Source organism: Perca fluviatilis, chromosome 15 (genome assembly GCF_010015445.1).
Source record: "Perca fluviatilis chromosome 15, GENO_Pfluv_1.0, whole genome shotgun sequence".
Taxonomy (NCBI): domain Eukaryota; kingdom Metazoa; phylum Chordata; class Actinopteri; order Perciformes; family Percidae; genus Perca; species Perca fluviatilis.
In genome coordinates, this window is record NC_053126.1 from 38,387,685 (window position 1) to 38,402,625 (window position 14,941).

The following is a 14,941-nucleotide window of genomic DNA, read 5'->3' on the forward strand; positions in this document are numbered from 1 at the left end:
TTTTAGGTTCATTTGTTTATTTTTTGTTTTATTTATATATATTTTTTATTTTTTATATTTAATCTGAGCAATAGATCTAAAATACATTCTACACAAAATATAAAAACTCATCTCCCCATCTCATCAAACTTTCACACTGACAACTTTCCCTAATTATTCATATTTAAGCTTTGTCATTTGTTGTTCTTATTCATATCTAACTTAGTATACTATGCATCAACAATTTCCATACCGTGTGGACCAGCTTGACTGGAGATGGTTGGTGATGGCCCAGGCACTCTGCTTTCCCTCTCACTGTCTGAGCCCTGCACCTTCTCTTGTCTCTCGCTTCCTCCCTCCTCATCATCTTGGTGATGCTCTCTGTGGTCTTCTCCCACCTCCTCCTGTCCCTGGTCGCCTTGGCCTTGTATTCTGTCTGTCGCGTTTCTGTTGCCCTTTTCTCTCTCCTTCCACCTCTTTTCTCTCTCCTTCCACCTCTTTTCTCACTCCTTCCACCTCTTTTCTCACTCCTTCCACCTCTTCTCTCTCTCCTTCCACCTCTTTTCTCACTCCTTCCACCTCTTTTCTCACTCCTTCCACCTCTTCTCTCTCTCCTTCCACCTCTTTTCTCACTCCTTCCACCTCTTTCTCCTTCCACCTCTTTTTCTCTCCTTCCACCTCTTCTCTCTCCTTCCACCTCTTTTCTCACTCCTTCCACCTCTTCTCTCTCTCCTTCCACCTCTTTTCTCTCTCCTTCCACCTCTTTTCTCACTCCTTCCACCTCTTTTCTCTCTCCTTCCACCTCTTCTCTCTCTCCTTCCACCTCTTCTCTCTCTCCTTCCACCTCTTTTCTCTCTCCTTCCACCTCTTTTCTCACTCCTTCCACCTCTTCTCTCTCTCCTTCCACCTCTTTTCTCTCTCCTTCCACCTCATCTTATCCATCTACCTTGCTCACTTGTTCATTTTCTATTTCTCTCGCCTTTCTCTTTGGAGACAAAAACTGAATATGCTACCTCTCCTCTTCATTTCTGTAAGATTCAAAGTAACAATGTTTTCCTTGACAGACATTGAATCAATATTAGCTTTTGTATCCTACTTTACACAGAACAAATGTCAGACCCTAAGTAACATTGTATAGTTGGCGAAATAACGTTCTTCAACCTGATTTTTATCATCTCAAAATCAGCATCGCAACTATGCTAGCACTGTGCTTTCGTTATAATTTCATTTCTTGATAGATGTTAATCCGTTTTCTCCTGTGTCTCCATACATCGCGACTCCTGGCTCCCTCGCTTCGCGCCACTCAGTTTTCCAAACAAAACAGGCTCTCTCCGCTCTGGCGTCATCTTATGCTGCATTCACTGCAGTCGGACATTGGAGACGCACGCTCGTAAATTGTCAAATTGGCCATAACTTTTACCGTAATTCGTTGCTGCTAACTGGGGTGGCAGCAGGGGTGGCAAGGCTTTCTTTTAGGGTGGCAGTTGCCACCCTATGCCACCCCGGTAGATCCGCCCCTGCCGTCTATGATCGCTAGCTACGCAGTAACAGCCGTAGGGACAACAACGCTAATTAGTTAGCTTAGCTACATTGCAACTTGTTTAACGTTACCTTACAGGTGTGTCAACATGCAGCGGCTCTGCAAAAAGGAAACGAGATGAATAAGGACATACACGTCCACATAAATATTCCCAAAGAAGCCATTCACCGTGTCTCACTTCACCGTCAACAGAAATGTTCAGTTTACTGTAAATTAGAGCAGCCGATAGCCCGCTAGCTCACTACAACGCTTCAGCTAATGTGTCAATTCCTGCAGTGATTAAAACTGCAGCTGGGTCATTTGTCCACCACGGCAGCACCTCATAAAATATACGGCTACTACCACAGCCCGTAAGGTGGTGTTGAGTAGCTAATAGACGAAGGATTGCATTACAGAGTTTTTACGTTGCTATGGACGCAGGATTCCAACCGTAGAGACGGAACGGACTATTTTCTCTAGTGGAAGCAATACAATCGTATTTAAATCAATAAACTCCCATTTAAATCAATATTTTGTCAAGTTATTAGTCAAATTATTGATTTATTTGGTAAGTAGCCATGTAATAAGCGGGATAATGTAGAGTGAGGCGGTTGTTATAGCGAATACAACCCCTTCAGGCTGATTCAAGACCCCTCCGCTTCGCGTCGGGGTCCTTATCACCCTGTCAGGGTTGTATTCGCTATAACAACCGCCTCACTCTACATTATCCCTTACATAATAAAGGGTCCCTTATAGGGGTGGGATCGGGCAGAATTTTTCTGTCCGAGCCCGGCCCGCGTCCGACAGAACCGTGACCGAACCCGGCCCGAGCCCGACAGGCATCAAGAAATTTATGTTCGAGCCCGACCCGGCCCGACACCGTTAAAATCTCATTTTTTCTCATACTGACACATGTAGGCTACGTTTGTTTGTGTGGAAAGCCCGCTTTTATTAATAAGCAACTGTAAGGCACTCGGAAATGTCAACAGATGAGCGCATCAGCACAGTGAGCGCACACGGGGCAACAAGCGCACGTTAACACAGGCGCATACAAGAGGCCCAATCATATAATTGAAATAAAATTAACATATGCCTAGACAACTATGTGGAAATACTTCCACACAGTAGACTTTCCTTCATTTTCGGTGGTTTTAAAATCTCCTGAGGCCAACTTCTTTTTAACATCTTCCATCGTTGCGCTCTGAGCGCTCATGCGCTGCGGCATGCAGTCTGCCTGATATGCACTTGTTTCGTTGTCAATTAAAGCTATAAACACATTTCTGCAATTCTGCACACAGGAAGACTGATATTGTTACTGCAATGATTTGCAGTAACAAGTATAATCTTTAAGAGTATGTTTTCACTTCTTGATATCTGACCCAAAAGTACACAGATGTAAATGGTCATGTAACAAAAATAACATGTTTTAACCATCTAAGCATGGTGTATAGCTACATGGGATCAATTTATACTCTGAAGAAGCTAAATCAATTGTGGGGAGGAAAGAAAAAAGCTGTAATACAGACTAGCTGATGGTGACTGCTTCTCTGTGTGCTTCATTCTACTATGAAAACAAGAATAGAGACAGACACATGTTAGGTTTACAAAAGGATTTTTTAAATGTATTAGTTTAATTTTATTTCTGTATCTCCGTCATCGCTGTTAGGCTCTGTCTGGACAGGCTTTCTAATAGCCAGTCCAGTAATTGTGCCTACTACCAATTGTGACAAAATAATACCAACATTTCCATTTACATGTTGTGATTTATAGAGTCACAGAGTGTACAAAAAACAACATAACATGAGACACAGCCGTCTTCTAACCGTATCAAACTGGGAACTATATTCTCAAACAGGCTTGCTGCAAAGCAAATCACTCCGCCCAAGTACTATATTCTTCCACCTGAGAATATAGTTCCCGGTTTGTTTACGGTTAGACGATGGCTGCGTGTCATGTGACCTTGTTCTTTGTACACGCTGTGACTCTACAAATCACAACATGTAAATAGGAACATGTTGGTGTTATTTTGTCACTTATTGGGAGCAGTAGGATTACTGGAACCATTCACCTGCATGTTCTGTGCTGGCCTGATGCCGCTGGAACCGTCAGACAGCATTACAGCAATACATACATTTTGATTTCAAGGACACACTCACAGAACAGCTGCAGCTTTACCCCACAGAAGTTATTGAAGTGCATCAAACAATACACAGGTTATCATGGCTGTGACAAGTGTGATCAGAGAAGTGTATGTATATAATGACCAGTCTGCTTAGGAGTCATGAAGAAACTCCTACAAGTCTGGATAAAGGGACCGCAGACGACATGCATGTCAGCTGGTCAAATAAATGAGGTAAGCGAGAGGTTGTTGTCATTGAGGAAGTCAATGCCCAGTTGCTTTGCCAGAAAACCTCGAAAGCTGGAGGATATCGACAGATGGAAAGCCACAGAGCTACGCCAATTTGCAGTGTACACAGGGAAGGTGGTGCTGAAGGGCCTGTGAAGAAAACAGATCATACACACATTTACCATTTCACCAATGTCCTTTTTCCATGTACCGTTATTGAACAAAGATTTCCATGTCATGAACTGGTTACCACACCCCACACACACTCATTTCCACTAATTTTGTTTCACAGATATGGGCCAAACCAGGGCCGTACTGGGACTGAAATTCAGCCCGGGACTTTAAGATGGAGAGGCCTTTTATGCGAGTGCCCTTGGTGCACGAGCAGAAGGATTTTTTGCAGTTATTTTAATTCTAATAGTTTTTTTATGGTATAAAGAGAAGCAGATTACGCTGAAGACCTTCAAGAAACTTTAGGATGACACCTGCCTCCTCAGGTTGTCTAAGCAAGTCACCGCTGCACTGAACACAACCAGGTCAGCAAAACCTAATCTCCAACACATAAGTCACAGTATACAGCTAACTACCAGCATGTCATGTGTCTGTTGGAGTGATCAAATAGTTACAAATACTCGCACTCATATACTCAAAAACTACAATGCAGTCCCATAAAATAGAGATTTGTGTGTGTGTGTGTGTGTGTGTGTGTGTGTGTTTGTCCTTACTTTCTCAGCTTGGCTCCCTGGCTCAGCTTCCCCTGTGATGGACCCTGCCTCTGCTTACTGATTGTGCAGCTACATATGCATGAGGAGAACATCAGTTATAAATATGACTAAGAATAAAACATTTTCTAATTCAATCTGTGCTTCAGTCAAGTTATTATCTAGTATGTGGAACTATTGGCATTTTATCCTATATGTAAATATCTGATTGATTGATATGCCTAATATTGAAATGCCTACCCAGCCCTGCACACTGCCCCTCTACCTGTCTGTTTCCTGCTCTTCCTCTCTCCTCCTCCTGCTGCTGCTCCTCCTCCTCCTCCTCTTTTCTCCTGCTGCTCCTCCTCCTCCTCCTCCTAGAATAGGCCCCCCCAAGGTACCCAACAAAACAGATCGAACGCCATGTCAAGGTTTCTCTGATTTGAAAAGACATTCTAAATTCTGGAAGCTCGCGACAATTATATACTTAACTAACTGCCACTAACTGAAGTAACTGCTACTTACTGAAGTAAATTGAATTCTGCTGTCGACTGCTATATATATATATATAAATAAATAGATTTTAAATAACATCGCCACTAGAGGCCGCTGTCGCCACCACCGGTAAGTTATTACGTTACATTTGCGAGGGGAGTTTATCATAAACCAACTTCAATTGCATCCTAACGATTTGCCGCTAACGTTAGCTGCTAGTTACGTCAAATCCTATGAGAGCTATGCTAGCTAGCTAATGTGTCAATGGTCATATATCTATGGTCAACGGTTAGCTCGGCTGCTATCTAACGTTATTTACGATCCATTTCCTTTTTATATTTAGTTATACAACTTACCAGCACCACTTATTCAATGACCGAATCATGTAGCTAGCTAGCTAAGCCCACTTATTTCCCCGTAACGTCAATGAAATGGTTTGACGCTACATTAGCGAAGACCGCTATCGTAACGTCATGTCGTAATGTAAATACTAGCTAACGTTAGCAGCTAGCTTCTCACTCTCCTGAAACGGTGACGGCGGGTCATCCACAAAGCCGTATAACAAAACACAATAATGTATTTCGGGATAAAAGTACCAATCAAGTAAAGATTAGATGCATGCAATTATACCTACTTTTTAGAGCTCCAGTGATCACAATCAGTACCGTTTTCTACGTGTCTCACGCATAGACAGTCATATAAGAATCTCACTATGGTCACGCCAAGACCCGCCCTACGAAGCAGCTCGATTGGTTGGGGTTTGGCATTTCACCTCGAGTGGTTAAGGTTAGGGGATTGGTCAGGGGATAGGACCTGTACATGTAAGCATGGACGCCTAGCCAATAGTAGTGTGTGACTCCAATTGAAGGGCGGGTCCTGGCGTGGCCATAGTGGGATTCGTAATATCGCTCACGGTGCTCGTTTTGTGCTGATCAGATTGAAACAACAGAACATCTGTTTTATGAATGTAAATTTGCTTATACCTTCTGGGAGGATTTGCATTACTGGTTATTTCCTAAATTTGAAGATTTGCCTGTATTTACAAAGGAAAATATAATTTTTGGAATGTTTATGAAAAATGAAGCGCACGACTTAGCAGTTAACACATTCATTATTCTTGGGAAATTATTTATACACAAGAATAGATTTCTGAAAACACTTCCAAACTTTAATGTTTTTCATAAAGAATTGTGTCATTACTTTTTATCTCTGAAGTTAATGAAGAAAAAGAACGCCTTAAGCTTATCTACTTTGATAGAGGATGTGAAACTTTCTGAAAACCCCTAGTGTACTTTGTTTGTTTCTTTGTTTATGTGTTCTTTCTTCTCTCTTATGTAAGGTGCTTGTCTGTTGTCTGTGAAGACATTTCATTTATTGTACCAGGCCAAGTATGGTTGTTACTATTGTTGAATAAAAAAAATATATATATCGCTCACGGCGTAGCACATGCGTACCACGCAACACAATATAAACAGAAAATGATGAACATCAACATCCGGATACACATCACTTAGACTGCTTCGTGGGGGAATGTCAAGCTCTTAAACTAGGTTCCTTTTTTAGACTAAGACCTATTGAATGAGAAACAGACGGACACACTTTTATGGGAGGCATATGGGCAATTCCATGTAGATGTCATCCTTACCATGGAAAAAAATAAATAAAGTTGTGCTCATACACACAGAACTGTTGTTAATATATTCATTTAAAGCTATATTTTCCTGTATTTAACCACTCAGATAAAAATATATAGATACTGATATAACAATTAGGTTCTATGAAATTATTTATTTATTTTGGACTGGGCGAGAGCCGAACAACATACATATATCCCTTAACTCCACTCTCAATAAATCAATAATAAACTTTGAATGGGTTTACTTATAAGCGTCCCAATACTTGTGTCAATATGGTTTTGTTTCTCTCTATTTATTTATTTTCCTTACTTGTTTAGACCGTTCAAGAATGGACAGGTTGCAAAGACAGCAGTACACTCGCCGATGGAAGTTTGCTCAAAGGACACTGCTGACTGTCAACCAACAACAAAGTGAAGAAATGGAAGAGGAGGAACAAGACAATGGAGCAGCAATGGAGCAGGAACAAGACAATGTTGTTTCTGACTTAGAGGTTACAGAACAAGGGGAGAGAAGCAACTCAGAAGAGACGGAAGAGGACAGTGAGGAACAGGTGGGTGCAGTTGCTTCTCTGGCCTCTGACTTTGACGCTACAGAAGAGGAGGCAAGTACCACCTCAGAAGAGTCTGAAGTGGAGGACAATCCTCATTCAATTAAGGATTTTCTTCAGGGGTGGGCCTCAAAACACCAGATCTCCCACACTGCCTTGGATGACCTTCTGAAGGGTTTAAAAATACATGGCCATCCCGAATTGCCTTCAACTGCTCGTACTCTGATGCAAACTCCAAGACACATTGAAGTCAATACAAAATCGGGCATGCAATACATACATTTTGATTTCAAGGACACACTCACAGAACAGCTGCAGCTTTACCACAGAGAAGTTACTGAAGTGTTAGAAGAAATAGAAATCTCTTTGAATGTGGATGGCTTGCCACTTTTCAAGAGCAGCAAGACAACAATGTGGCCAGTCCTTTGCTGTATTCACCTACAACCACAAACTGTGTTTCCTGTGGTCCTAGGCTCCTCTAAACCAAATTCGCTTGAGTTCCTGGAGGAAATGGTAGATGATCTTCAGGACCTACTGAGAGATGGTCTCAACAATGGAGCCATTAGAGTGAAAATTCGCTGTATTGTCTGTGATGCACCTGCTCGAGCTTTTGTCAAATGCATCAAACAATACACAGGTTATCATGGCTGTGACAAGTGTGATCAGAGAGGTGTATGGGAAGGAAGGATGACATTCCCAGAAGTGTATGATCTCAGCCTAAGAACAGATGACAAGTTCCGACGCTGGATGGAGGACCGCCAACGCAACGAGGACATTCCACCAACACCACTGATGAGGCTCCCAGTAGACATGGTTGAGCAGTTTCCCATCGATTACATGCACCAAGTCTGCTTAGGAGTCATGAAGAAACTCCTACAAGTCTGGATAAAGGGACCGCAGAGGACACGCATGTCAGCTGGTCAAATAAATGAGGTAAGCGAGAGGTTGTTGTCATTGAGGAAGTCAATGCCCAGTTGCTTTGCCAGAAAACCTCGAAAGCTGGAGGATATTGACAGATGGAAAGCCACAGAGCTACGCCAATTTGCAGTGTACACAGGGAAGGTGGTGCTGAAGGGCATACTAAAGGATGAGCTGTATGATCACTTCATGCAGTTCAGCATAGCCCTGAGTCTCCTCCTTAGCTCACACCAACAGGAGCACAACAAGTATGCTGAGGAGCTGATGGCTTATTTTGTTGATCAAGTCAAGGACCTTTATGGGAAGCATTTCATGGTGTACAATGTACACTCTCTTGTGCATGTCGCTGCAGAAGCAAGAAGATTTGGATGTCTGGATGCTTGCAGTGCATTTGTGTTTGAGAATTACATGCAAAGAATAAAACAGCTTGTGAGATCGGGAAAACAGCCACTTGTCCAGGTAGCAAAGAGGCTCAAAGAGATGAAGCAACACCAAAGAAACATCATACTGCCAGAGAAAAGTAAAGTGTCACGACCAAACAACAGCTTTGTTGTCGACGGCAAATGCTACGAGGTGATCGAAGAAACAGACAACAAAGATGATTCTGGAAGTCCATTGTTAATGTGTCGGGTATATGAATCACCTCTTCCCTTGTTTTTGAGTCCTTGTGACTCCCGCATTATTGGGTGTTTCAAGGTGCACTCAAAGCGCTGTTCAATAATGATTGTTCCAGAAGCCAACTGCACCAAGAGAGCAATAATGGTGGAAAACAGAGACGAGATTGTCTTCATGGAAGTCCTCCATGCAACTTAACATAACAGCTGAAACTGTTGCTGAGTGGAAACGGCCCCAGCAATGAAGAGGACTGTCACAAGGAGTGTTTATGTTCTCACAGGACAGTGTACAGGGAATCACAGAGCAGTGTACAGGACCGTCATAGAGTCAAAGGACAGTGTACAGGACAGTGTATTGGAGTCACAGAGCAGTGTACAGGACAGTCATGGAGTCACAGGACAGTGTATTGGAGTCAAAGGACAGTGTACAGGACAGTCATGGAGTCACAGAGCAGTGTACAGGACAGTCATGGAATCACAGGACAGTATACAGGACAGTCATGGAGTCAAACGACAGTGTACAGGACAGTCATGGAGTCACAGGACAGTGTACAGGACAGTCATGGAGTCAAAGGACAGTGTACAGGACAGTCATGGAGTCACAGAGCAGTGTACAGGACAGTCATGGAGTCACAGGACAGTGTATTGGAGTCAAAGGACAGTGTACAGGACAGTCATGGAGTCACAGGACAATGTACAGGACAGTCATGGAGTCACAGGACAGTGTACAGGACAGTCATGGAGTCAAACTACAGTATACAGGACAGTCATGGAGTCACAGGACAGTGTACAGGACAGTCATGTAGTCACAGGACAGTATGCAGGACAGTCATGGAGTCACAGGACAGTGTACAGGACAGTGTATTGGAGTCACAGAGCAGTGTACAGGACAGTCATGGAGTCACAGGACAGTGTATTGGAGTCAAAGGACAGTGTACAGGACAGTCATGGAATCACAGCACAGTATACAGGACAGTCATGGAGTCAAACAACAGTGTAGAGGACAGTCATGGAGTCACAGGACAGTGTACAGGACAGTCATGGAGTCACAGAGCAGTGTACAGGACAGTCATGGAGTCACAGGACAGTGTACAGGACAGTCATGGAGTCAAACTACAGTATACAGGACAGTCATGGAGTCACAGGACAGTGTACAGGACAGTCATGTAGTCACAGGACAGTATGCAGGACAGTCATGGAGTCACAGGACAGTGTACAGGACAGTGTATTGGAGTCACAGAGCAGTGTACAGGACAGTCATGGAGTCACAGGACAGTGTATTGGAGTCAAAGGACAGTGTACAGGACAGTCATGGAATCACAGCACAGTATACAGGACAGTCATGGAGTCAAACAACAGTGTACAGGACAGTCATGGAGTCAAACAACAGTGTAGAGGACAGTCATGGAGTCACAGGACAGTGTACAGGACAGTCATGGAGTCACAGAGCAGTGTACAGGACAGTCATGGAATCACAGCACAGTATACAGGACAGTCATGGAGTCAAACAACAGTGTAGAGGACAGTCATGGAGTCACAGGACAGTGTACAGGACAGTCATGGAGTCACAGAGCAGTGTACAGGACAGTCATGGAGTCACAGAGCAGTGTACAGGACAGTCATGGAGTCACAGGACAGTATACAGGACAGTCATGTAGTCACAGGACAGTATGCAGGACAGTCATGTAGTCACAGGACAGTGTACAGGACAGTCATGGAGTCACAGAGCAGTGTACAGGACAGTCATGGAGTCACAGAGCAGTGTACAGGACAGTCATGGAGTCAAACAACAGTGTAGAGGACAGTCATGGAGTCACAGGACAGTGTACAGGACAGTCATGGAGTCACAGGACAGTATACAGGACAGTCATGGAGTCACAGGACAGTATGCAGGACAGTCATGGAGTCACAGGACAGTGTACAGGACAGTGTCATTGTCGGTAATGTTCTTTCACATCGTTTTGTTCAATCTAACCCAACCTAATGCTGAATTTAACCTGAAACAGTCAATAACCCTGCCATTTCTATGTCCTTGTGTAATGTATAGTTTATGTCTGCCTGTACCTTGACGTGGTGAGTGGACTTTCAATTGAACGGGCCATGCATGCTCAACAACGCAATATAACACTCTACTTTATCATGCTTACCTTTCCTTCCTTTCCTTTGTAGAAATGACTGATAAAAAATATACGGTTGTAGAATTCCTGGACGGCGCAATGGCTGCTGTTCCCAGCACCTGGGTTGAGAGGGAAAAAAAGGTACTTTTAATGTTAATGCCTAGATAAGAATTATGTGTTTTCTGCAATACATGTTTACTTATGTTTTACTTTTCAGGGAATATTTTCGTACTGGACCCACAAGGAGGTCACAAGAAAGGTTATGAAGGCTGTCCTGCCGGACAAAGAGAGGTGGAGGAAATTCCCTCTTAAAAAAATATGGCTTAGGACAGGTAAAATAAATATATAAAAAAATACATAAAAACAACTAATGGTAGACATCAGTCATGTGTTAAGGCTGAAGAATTGCAAACCTGGTTATATGGAGGCAAAACATATTGTACTTAACATATTAGGCTACTAAACTGCATGAAAGATTTCCCCATTTTGTCCCTTAAGATTCATACAGCAGGGCGGCTGAGAAGGCGAAAGAGGCCACTTTCACCTCAAACATAGAAAGTGAGGCAGAAATAAGCAAAAAAAAAAAAAAGAAACACCAAAAGGCCGATTCGCTACAATAGAGAGTCCTCCGACGGTAAGTATCCATTGCTGCCCCTTCCCTCTAGAACCATGACCGCTCTGACCTAACCACCTCAAAATCACCCTTGAAGACCCACTTTATCAGATCTACTGTTCTTGATGTTAACAAGCTAATTTTTCTTAACTTTGCAGATGAAATGTCCCAAAAAAAAAAGAAAAAAGGAACAGAGCCAGCCCCAACCAAAACCCTCCCAATTCCTCCAGAATGTACAATTCTACGGGGGAAACTACCATTTAATTCTAAACGACTTCTATTAACTAAAAAATTCTAAATGATAGACAACAACCGGAAGACAGTACAACAGTACAACACTAAAACAGTAGTGAACCATGAGAGTGATTCAGAGACTCCAGGTAAGGCATAAACGAAACCCTTAAATGTTCTGCTGTTTTTCTGTACTCATACCTTTGCTGATGGAGTCTCCCTTTTTTTGGATCACTAGATGAGCTCTACTCGCAAGACATGTTTTTAGGCCCAAAACAAGGTGGGCCGGGAAGCCCAGAGTCTCCAGGGTCTCCAGGGTCTCTTGCGTCCTTCACAAACACCCTTGTGCAGAGTAAGTAAAATACACACATATTGAAATTACAAAAAAAGAATATTAAGTGTTAAAACTGCATTTCACAAGCATGCATTTAATGAAATTGCAGTGACTGGTCTATCTCCTTGGGCGGGTCCTTCGAATGGTAAGCAAAGTGTTGTGAAATAATCCTGTTAAAACAAACAAACAAGCCAATATTCCAAAATTCAATAATACGGTACGTACCCAGCTAACAATTTTTGGTTCCCAGAACGTTCTGGGAACGTTCGTTTTTGGTTGCGCGAACGTTCCCTGAAGGTTAGGTTTGGTTAGGTTTTGGTTGTGTTTTGGTTATTATGGAAAGTTGGTTGAATGTTCTGGGAACGTTCGTTTTTGGTTATATCGAACGTTCCCCGAACGTTGCAACCTTTAGAGAACGTTCCCCTAACGTAGTAACCTTTATAGAACGTTCCCCTAACGTTCCCCCACCGTTGCAACCTTTATGGAACGTTCCTCTAACGTTATTTTCCCATAACCTTTAAAAAACTAACAACCATGGTACCAAAAAATAAAAAAAACATTTTTATATAAGAATCCGTTTTATTTGCCATATAGACACATACTGCACAAGAGAGACAACATACATATAGGCACATTAACACAATATATTGTATAAATGTAGAATGCAAATCTGCCCTGCAAAGGAAAAACATGTTTGGGCAAAAATTAGTTAATGTCACTTTTGGGGTATTTGAGACCTCCTTTATCATGTGAATAAATATCGTGAGTCAATTTCATTGTTTTAACAAGAAAATAAAGACAACCGTAACATCCAAAACCATACGAGAAACCACAGCAGAACGCCTAACAGCTGTTACGGATCTCTGCACGCTGAAGTTGAGTGTTCGGACTTTGTTTAGCCAGGCATCAAGAGAGAGGTTACTGTACCGCCGTGATCTTACTGTACTATAGGCTCGTCATAGCCTACTTTGCCGCTTTTAATTGTCCACGTAACATACACATGACATATCAAATAAAGTGATGATTCCTATTCTGTCAGTGACAGCCCGGAGCTAGCTACATTGCTAGCTACAGCGCTAACGTTGATGCTGACACACCTCCTCACTTGGCGGAGCCTCACATCAGACGCTGAAAACCAGTTATTAAATACACAGCTGGCATCCTACCTTTCCATGCAATCCGATATAATCCATGGAAGATATAATCCATAGCAATGCACGTCATCTGCTGTATCCACAACAATCCATACGTGTTTGAGCTATATTTCCTTCTTGCAGGTGTTCATGTCAAATCTCACACATCCATAAAAGCACTAAGCTAGTTATTGCTAATGCCTGTACAAAGTATGCTAACCTAAATGTTATCTCAGAATTAAAAAGTAGTAATCCAAGTCGAGCTTGTTGACTGTGCATCTTAAGCAGTTTGGTGGCCCTTTAGTGTTAAACATTATATATTTATTGTTAAACAATAAATATACCTTTGTATTCAATTATAATTAAATTGTCTTTATTGAGAAAATACTTCTTGTATTTTTTCATACTGTACTGCAAAGTTACTTATCTGTCACACTGTTAAACTGTGTTAGTGTTGCCACACTATCCTGATCATTATAGCAGTAAATAGGAACAAGCAAAGGTTTTCTATATAATTTAAAACAAATACCATGATGACTAGATCTTGGTTAGGTGTTCTTATAATGGATGCAAGTATGGTGAACAGCAAGCAAATATTGATTATGTCAGTTACTGCCTTTTGCATGACTCTTTGTTTTTGGCACATGATACAAAGGAAGAGTACAGGAACTGCCAAACAAGGGTCAAAGGTCAATTTTGAGCTCAAGCTTTTTTGCATACAAACATTTCTTAATTACACACACAAAAATAGAGGTACGAGACAAGAACAGTTTTGTACTTACGGGTACACTTTTGAAGAATGTTCCCTAAAAAGTACAATATTGGTCTTTAAGAGGTCAAAAGTGTACCTTTTGACTAACAGAAAGGGTACAAAGTGACTTAAAGCAAAAGAAAGAACAAATGTGTACCATTTGAAGGGGTACATGCAGCATTGAAGTAATTGTAGTATTTTAGGCCTATTAGTAGTTATAGTTGAGGTATTTAGAACTATTATTATTATTATTATTATTATTGTTATATTGTTGTTAGCCTCTTATTATTTGCATAATTTCTACAAAGCCTGCATTTATGCTAAGTTTTAGCTCAATGTGAAACATGAGACTACTTTGTTCTACAAATCTGTTGAATTCTCAGCTCAGTTTTGGATTTACAGCCTCATTTGAACGTGGTGTTTTGTTTTGAGCTCAGTCAGTTTGGAAAAGCCCGCCTCACACAAGTATGTGGAGGCAAAAGGAAGGAGAAGTTTTAAGGCCGTATGCGGATATATTCCCTCATCAGTGCCACCCAGAAGATCACAAGAGAACAAGTGGCAAAAATATGCTTCAACCTGCCATCACTGTTCAGCTCAATAAATTGTCCCTGCATTTCTGAAGACAGACATATCATTTCCTGTGCAGATAAATGGGTCCTATTACCCACCTGAACTACTCTTCTAAAATCACTGTAAATCACGGTTCAGTCAGCTTTTATTAAACGGTTACTAAAATGGTTGCTGTAGACAACCTAGTAATACTTCAGAAAATAAACACACAGTAACATAAAATGTGATTATTTACTGAAAACAAATCCTAATTCTTCCGCCGAAATATAGTTCCCCAAGATAGCACACTGGTTGCCAAGCAACAGCGGCGCACTAATACCAGAGACGTCAAACTAGTGCTGAGCAGGACAGACTGGAGTCCGTTCATGATGCAGTATGTTGCTCAGGGGTCTGTCCACAGAGGAACTTTTACAAAAGTTGGTGGTGGAAGGAGGA

The 14,941-nt window shown here is 41.9% G+C and overlaps 2 long non-coding RNA genes across 2 annotated transcripts; one reads left to right on the plus strand and one right to left on the minus strand.

The window, feature by feature from the left end:
• Nucleotides 1-3,572: 3,572 nt before the first annotated feature.
• LOC120575406 lies at nt 3,573-4,872 on the minus strand. The gene is made up of 3 exons (XR_005641981.1): nt 4,833-4,872; nt 4,571-4,639; nt 3,573-3,995 (listed from the first exon to the last, which is right to left on the minus strand). It is a non-coding gene; the product is annotated as an uncharacterized LOC120575406 (long non-coding RNA).
• Nucleotides 4,873-11,658: 6,786 nt separating this feature from the next.
• Nucleotides 11,659-12,001, plus strand: LOC120575407. The gene is made up of 3 exons (XR_005641982.1): nt 11,659-11,720; nt 11,793-11,867; nt 11,957-12,001. It is a non-coding gene; the product is annotated as an uncharacterized LOC120575407 (long non-coding RNA).
• Nucleotides 12,002-14,941: the final 2,940 nt, after the last annotated feature.